Source organism: Pelecanus crispus, chromosome 5 (assembly GCF_030463565.1).
Source record: "Pelecanus crispus isolate bPelCri1 chromosome 5, bPelCri1.pri, whole genome shotgun sequence".
In the NCBI taxonomy this organism is placed as follows: Eukaryota; Metazoa; Chordata; class Aves; order Pelecaniformes; family Pelecanidae; genus Pelecanus; species Pelecanus crispus.
Genome location: NC_134647.1, coordinates 82,247,674 through 82,255,782, shown reverse-complemented (window position 1 = coordinate 82,255,782; position 8,109 = coordinate 82,247,674).

Here is an 8,109-nt window from a genome sequence, read left to right as displayed (position 1 = left end):
TTCTAGCAGATATCCTGTCACTATGGGATTATGGTGTTGGATTTGGAAGGCATTGGGCAGAAAGCCTCCTGGGCAGAGGAGAGACTGTGAAACACCTAAGAGGCAGCTGGGAGGTACAAAACCTCAAAATCACACAGCTTGTAGTGTGAGCTTCTCCATATGGGTACTCCATAAGGGCTTTTAGCTTTTAAGTGGACTTATCAGTAGGTTTCCTAAGCCTTGAACTTTGGTCTTCAATGCAGTAGTAAATCTGGGATTAAAGGAAAAATTCTGGTTCTGCCTAAGTTTACACAGGACTCTGTTCCCACTTGTTTTACCTCAGTCTTTACAGACTTTTCTCCAGTCAAATATTGGGGAAACACTTTCCAGTTGACCTATCTTACTTGAGTTTTAGATACTGGTATCACTTCCTATTCTCTCCAGTCGCCAACAAATTGAATTTCTGTTTGCATGCACTTGTTTTTAATTCAAGAAATTGTCGGTCTAACTCTAAAAAAAACTTCTCCATTGTTTCCGTTGTAAAGAATTCATTTGGCATTTTTCCCCTATATGTTCCTTTACTTGACATAGTGTTTCATTTAACTTATGGCTCATTTTAACAATGTCAGTTATAAATAACCCGTGCTGGAATATTTTAGAGAATTCTTCCGCACTATGTTCGGATGATCGTTAGGTGCCAGACAGGGCATTCAGGATCACAGGATAATTGAGTGTCGGGGTTCAGCCCCAGGCAGCAGCTCAGCACCACGCAGCCGTCGCTCACTGCCCCTGCCCCGATGGGATGGGGGAGAGAATCGGAGGAGTGAGAGTGAGAAACACTCCTGGGCTGAGATAAGAACAGTTTAATAATTGAAATAAAGGAAAATAGTAATGATAATAATAATATAATAATGATAATAATATCCAAAGCAAGTGCTGCCCAATGCAATTGCTCACCACCCGCCGACCGATGCCCAGCCCGTCCCCGAGCAGCGATCGCTGCTCCCTGGCCAACCCCCCCAGTTTCCATACTGCCCATGACGCCGGATGGTATGGAATGGCCCTTGGGGCAGTTGGGATCAACTCTCCTGGCTGTGCCCCCTCCCAGCTCCTTGTGCCCCTGGCAGAGCAGGGGGAGCTGAGAAGTCCTTGCCTGGCATAAGCAGCACTGAGCAACAACTAAACCATCAGCGTGTGATCAGCATTCTTCTCATCCTAAATCCAAACCACAGCGCTGTGCCTGCTGCTGGGAAGAAAATTAACTCTGTCCCAGCCGAAACGAGGACATTGAGGTGGGAAGGGACCGCAGGAGGGCTCTGGCCCAAACTGCTGCTCAACGCAGGGTTGGCCATGAGCTCAGGCTGGGTTGGTCAGGGCTGTGTCCAGTCTTGGCCTCTCTTGTTTCAGTTCACTCCTGCTGCCTCCCACCCTCCCACCACACGCCAGCGTGAAGGGCCCGGTCCCATCTCCTCCGTAACCTCCTCACAGGCACTGGCAGGGTGCTGGGCGGTGCCCGAATCCACCCCCTCCCCAGGCTGAGCAAGGCCCCTTTCCTCAGCCTCTCCCCACAGGGCTCCAGCCCTGACCAACCTGACCACTGGTGTCTTTCTGGTCTGGAGGGGCCCAAAACTGGACGCAGTATTCTCAACATGCAATATTCTCGACAGTAGAGACTGTATTCTCTACAGTCTAGAAAACTGTAGATGTTTTACCAATATTTTAGTGACCAGAATGAGACGCATAGGCTCAGAAGAGGACCAGGTACTAGCTGAAGTAGATTTAAGAGCAGAAGAGGAGAAAAGGTTCAGAGGTGCTCTTTCTGAGAGTAACAGGGTTCAGGTGGAACCAGAGCGCAGCATCTCCTGGGGAACTTCTTGTAACTGGCTGCACATAATGCCCTTATAATTTGTCTTGAGGCTTCAGTCCCCGCATATCTCAGTGCAGTGCCTTATAGAATCATAGAATCGTTTAGGTTGGAAAAGCCCTTTAAGATCATCCAGTCCAACCATTAACCTACACTACCAAGTCCACACTAAACCAATCAAGGGTAGACTAGACTAAACCATGTCCCCAAGTGCCACCTCTGCCCGTTTTTTGAACACTTCCAGGGATGGCGACTCCACCACCTCTCTGGGCAGCCTGTTCCAATTCTTGACCACCCTTTCCATGAAGAAATTTTTCCTAATTTCCAGCCTAAACCTCCCCTAGCGCAGCTTGAGCCCATTTCCTCTTGTCCTATCGCTAACTACTTGGGAGAAGAGCCCAACACCCCCTCCCTGCCCCCTCCTGTCAGGAGCTGCAGAGAGCGATCAGGTCTCCCCTCAGCCTCCTCTTCTCCAGGCTGAACACCCCCAGCTCCCTCAGCCGCTCCCCACCAGCCCTGTGCTCCAGACCCTTCCCCAGCTCCGCTGCCCTTCTCTGGACACGCTCCAGCACCCCAATGTCCTTCTTGTGCTGAGGGGCCCAAAACTGGACACAGCATTCCAGGTGCGGCCTCACCAGCGCCGAGCACAGGGGCACAATCACCTCCCTGCTCCTGCTGGCCACACTACTCCTGACACAAGCCAGGATGCTGTTGGCCTTCTTGGCCACCTGGGCACACTGCTGGCTCATGTTCAGCCGGCTATCTGCCAACACCCCCAGGTCCTTTTCCGCCAGGCAGCTTTGATCATGGCATTCATCCAGACACAATTCCCTCCCGTGGAAGTACGCTAGGGACACGCGGGTTGAGCGGGTTAATCCCATTTCCTTGGTATATAGAACTTGTGAGTCATCACCACTACTTGTTTGAGCAGTATTAAAGGTAAGCATCTCGGTTGTATCTATACACCCACACTGAAGTTTTTATATAAGATTCAAATGTGCCTGATTAGCATAAGAAAACCCAGTGCATATTTGTAGAGCAGGTGCAAGCAATGTCTCATCTCTTCCTGAACAAAAGGTTAATGCATTCCCACAAGTGACTTAATCCAACCTTATCACTAAAAATGATACGACTGTAAATGGATATAAATGAAAGCTAAAAACCTTCAAGTAATGCACTGTAATTATTAGCCAGTATTCAAAAAAGGGCAGGAAGTTTAAAAAATGATGAGTTACACCACTAACTACCAACAACTAATTTGCACACACTGCATTAATTTTAAGAATTAATTATGCTGTAAAATTTAAGCTTAAGTACATGCAGCATGTGCAATGTAGGAGTGTGATGTAACAAGATCTGCAGCTCGTGTTTTGACCTGTAGATTGAAAATCTAAGTGAATTGAAAGTAAATGTAAACCCAGAGGATTTAAGTTGGCAGAACCCCCATGAAAAGGGAAAAGAGCAACTTGGTAGAATATGAATGATACTAGTAGTCGCAAATTCATTTTATGAATTTTGTTACCTCAGTTAAAATTTGTTCAAGTAATGAGTTTGTTCAATATATGTAATGAAGAGTAATTAATTATTGTATATGGAAAAAGAACGGGAAGTGTGATAAACATTTCCTGGTAAGAGGGCACCATGAGGTGACAGGATGTGAATTGGGTCTGGGCAACAAAATTCTGCGCGTGCGTGCGTGTATAGAATCATAGAATCATAGAATCGTCTAGGTTGGAAAAGCCCTTTAAGATCATCCAGTCCAACCATTAACCTACACTACCAAGCCCACCTAAACCAATCAAGGGTAGACCAGACTAAACCATGTCCCCAAGTGCCACATCTGCCCGTTTTTTGAACACTTCCAGGGATGGGGACTCCACCACCTCTCTGGGCAGCCTGTTCCAATGCTTGACCACCCTTTCCGTGAAGAAATTTTTCCTAATTTCCAGCCTAAACCTCCCCTGGCGCAGCTTGAGGCCATTTCCTCTTGTCCTATCGCTAACTACATGGGAGAAGAGCCCAACACCCACCTCCCTGCCCCCTGCTTTCAGGTAGTTGTAGAGAGCGATAAGGTCTCCCCTCAGCCTCCTCTTCTCCGGGCTAAAGAACCCCAGTTCCCTCATTATAGCAGGGAGTAAAAATTGGTTTGGGAATTTATTCCTATTGAAGAGTAAAATCTGTTGTGGATATCTCCCATCTAGAGATTTTCTAACCCCTGAGGAGGAGGAAAAAGCTGCACGTAAAGCCGGATCCAATCAGCAGCAAATCCTCAGTCCTTCGAGCCGGGAAGCGCTGCAGGGATGGCCTAAGGGACCGCCATGACGATGGCGAAGGCGAGAAGGGCAGGGCCAGCGCGGCCGCCGCCTCCTCGCCCCTCGAGCGGTGGCCCCAGTGGCCCCGTCACGAGGAGAGGGGGCTGCACGCTTGGGCCGGCCTGCGAGGAACCTGCCAAGGACTGCCAGCGATTCATGGCCCCCTGCTCTTTTTAACAGGCTGACGCAGTCGCCGGTGCTGCTGAGCTGCTACTTGTTGTACGTTTACCAAGAGGAGGGGGTTCCTGGTAACCTGGTGCCGGGGTCCAGCGCCAGGCAGCAGCTCAGCACCACGCAGCCATCGCTGCCCCTGCCCCGATGGGATGGGGAGAGAATGGGAGGAGTGAGCGTGAGAAACACTCCTGGGCTGAGATAAGAACAGTTTAATAACTGAAATAAAGGAAAATAGTAGCAGTAATAATAATAACGATATAAAAGTAATAATACTACACAAAGCAAGTGATGCCCAATGCAATTGCTCACCACCCGCCAACCGATGCCCAGCCCATCCCCGAGCAGCGATCGCTGCTCCCCGGCCAACCCCCCCAGTTTCCATACTGCCCATGACGCCGTATGGTATGGGATGGCCCTTGGGGCAGTTGGGATCAACTCTTCTGGCTGTGCCCCCTCCCAGCTCCTTGTGGCCCCGGCAGAGCAGGGGGAGCTGAAAAGCCCTTGCCTGGTGTCAGCACTGCTCAGCAACAACTACACCATCAGGGGGTATCAGCATCACTCTCATCCTAAATCCAAACCACAGCGCTGTGCCTGCTGCTGGGAAGAAAATTAACTCTGTCCCAGCTGAAACCAGGACACCTGGGTTTTGTTAATCTTTGTTAAATATGTTGGCTGAGCATTTACATGCTTTTCTATGTCTCTTTGGAAGATGGGAATTGCATTTCAATTTTTTTAATGGGAATTTTTTGTTCAACTGAAGTTTGTTTTGTTGATTTTTTTTTCCCCTTAGAGAAAAAACCTGCACATTTTTAAATTCTTTCCGAAAGAAGTTTTTACTTACATAGACCTGATTCCAGGAAGTGTTGGATAGAGCTAGAAATTCTAAACTGAGATTGTTCTCTCAAGGTTTCGCTAGCTCTTCTCATTTGCTGCAATTATTCCAAGACAGTCTTGGGCATTTATGAATGTGGGAAGATTTTTTTCTAGCACCGCAAAGAACACCTCAGGTGTGCAAACTGGCATGGTTTTTCAGAAGCAAAGAAAAGCTATGCAAAAGCTATGAGAAGGTACTCCAGCCGGCCTTTGAGACCAGATACAAAATCACACTCAAGCTTACCCTATTTTTCATACATAATGCAGTATGTGTATGTGCACAAATGTATAAAAGCCTGCCTAAATTTAAAAGATTTAATTTTAGCTGTGCTTTTATTCATAAGGTTTTCTTAACATGACAGGAGCTAGTTATGCTGATTTATTTAGTCTTTAAACCATCTAGGCATTAACATCTAAGTATGCCTACAGTCCAGAAAGAATCTATTAGGCAAGAAAGTGGGTCACTGATTGCTAAAGTGAAGCAGCGATTACAGGGCAGGAAGGCCAAGTGTGTAAGGCACTTGCTAGAGAGTTTAAAACCTAAAGGGAAGGCGTTAGTTCTGGCTTGTCATTTATAAAGATGTAGGCAATGTTGGCTCACTTTGAATAACGGTACAAAGGATGTCAATTTTATTATCTCTCGAGGAGCATAATTTCTACAGATGTTGGAATTGCATAATAAAATGTAAATTTAATTGCCTGTGCTCTGTGAAAATTGATTGGATATTGGTAAAAAGATATTAGAGAGAATCCAATGATTGAACTTCAAAGGTAACAAAAAGGAATACTTTACCTACGTAGGTTACAAACTGTTTTCAATATGCTTTTCTGTATTAATTTTCAGCAAGGATATGTAACTATTTGTAATAAATTTTTGGTTTTATCATCTTAGTTCTAGGGCTTACTGAAGCTGCCTTGTTCTCAGCTGCCCGAGCAACCCGAGTGTTTCCCACGTACCAGAAATCTTCTGAGTAAGGTAGAACTGATTATATCCTTTGCTTCTGCCGTGTTTTCTTCTGAAGAAATAGTGAAGAACTGGTATACTGCTGAGCTCACAATATGTTTCCTGTAGCAAGAAGTAACTTCCACTTGAGCAGCAGTCCCTCAGCTTAAGAAACAAGCAAACAGGCCCCCCCCCCCCCAAAAAAAACCCTAAACAAACAAAAAGCCTTAACCTTTGGCCTGCTCACATTAAATATCAGTTCTGGGAGTGGTCAAGCTCTGTTAACAAGTTGCCCCGAAAAATTGTGGAACCTCCATCTTTTGAGAATTTTCAAAACCTGACTGGACAAGGCTCTAATCAACCTGATAAAACTTCTACGTTAGTGGTGCTTTGATCAGGAGGTTGCGTTAAATCACACCCAGCCATCCCTTCAAGCAGGAATCTCTCCATCAGAAGTTAAATTAGTCAAGTGTATTAATTTTATGAATCACGGAAACAGGTAAAGAGCCATTCAAACATGGTTTAGAAAAGCTCGTTTTTCTTAAGCACAAACTCTTTGGGGAGCTTTCTTTCAAGTTTGGTTTTGGTTTTGTTTCCTTTTTTTAAATACATTCAGAGTTCTTCCAGGAAACACTGAAACTCATTAGCAGGGCAGGCTAGTAATTGAGAGGTGCTCTGCAAGGGCAGTCGAGTACCCCTGTTACGCACACGCTTCAGCGGTGTCTGCTGCCCTCTTCAGACCATTCCCAGTCTTAGAGAATTATCAAATTATTTAAATTACTAAAGAATTATTATTTAGTCAGAAATGAATAGCATCCCATTCTGGTGCGCTAGTTTTTGGGTGGAGAAAGGGGAAGAACCCTAAGAAGAAAGATATTGTTAAGCAGATAGTTGGTGAACGTTTTTGTGTATCAGTGAATGATTTTTTTTCGTGTTAGAAATGCACAGTAATGCAATTATCTCAATAAGCAAGACAAGCGATACATCTTCAGCTGTTAGGGTCAATAGTAACAACCGAGGGAAAAAAGATCTTAGAGCAAAGGCTGCAGACTGGGCTGTGGAAAACCTGGAAATCACCTCAAGATTCCAGCGTGCATTTATAGAGTTTTGGTTAAGCGATTCCAACTCCGTGACTCAGTTCTTCATATGCAAAACAAATTACGCCCTATCTCTCCTTTTCTCTTCCTTTCACTTCAGAAAACCCTTTTGTAGCACAATCAAGGCCAGATGGGCAGAAGATCTTCCGTACTTAATCCACAGACGGTGGATAACGCAACTGGATTTTATACACCCAAATACACCTGTGTCTATAGGCAGTGCTCAGCGTATGTGCACGGGCGTATCTGTGCGTATGTATGTGTGTTCAACAGCTCCCTAATCCCAGCCGAAATGAAGTACTCCCTTTAAAAAGAACAAACAACAACAGCTTGGTGAAAATGTAGACCCAGTTAGTACGCTAACAAGGACAACTGTAGATAGAAAATCCAGTCATATCATAAAGTTAATATTTGGAGTTTGGGATGTAATGTCGTCGTGAAGGCAGATTTGTGAATCCTGCTGACTCTTAATTTGTCATGAATGAGTGACTTGACGCAGTTTGATTTAGTAGCAGTTTAGAATTTACTTGTGGCAAATCGCAGGATTTGGTTGTGATATTTTAATAGCACTCAATCATCAGTCGATTAACAAAGCGATTAGACAAAATTGATCAAAGCAGCGACTTAGTTACAGATTCAAAGATGGCAAGGTTTGCTGTTACTACATGGAAGAAGTGCACAAAGGGGAATTAGGTTACACTGAGTTGGAATGATTCACAGAGAGATTGTGGGTGCAGGGGGTGAGGAGGACCCTCCCGTTGAGTCTCGAGGTTCAGAACAGACCCCCTTGCTTTCCAAACTCCTTCTCAGAGAGGAGTCTGGGTGCGGTTGGGTCCACTCTTAGTCTCAGACGTGGGCAATGGTTTA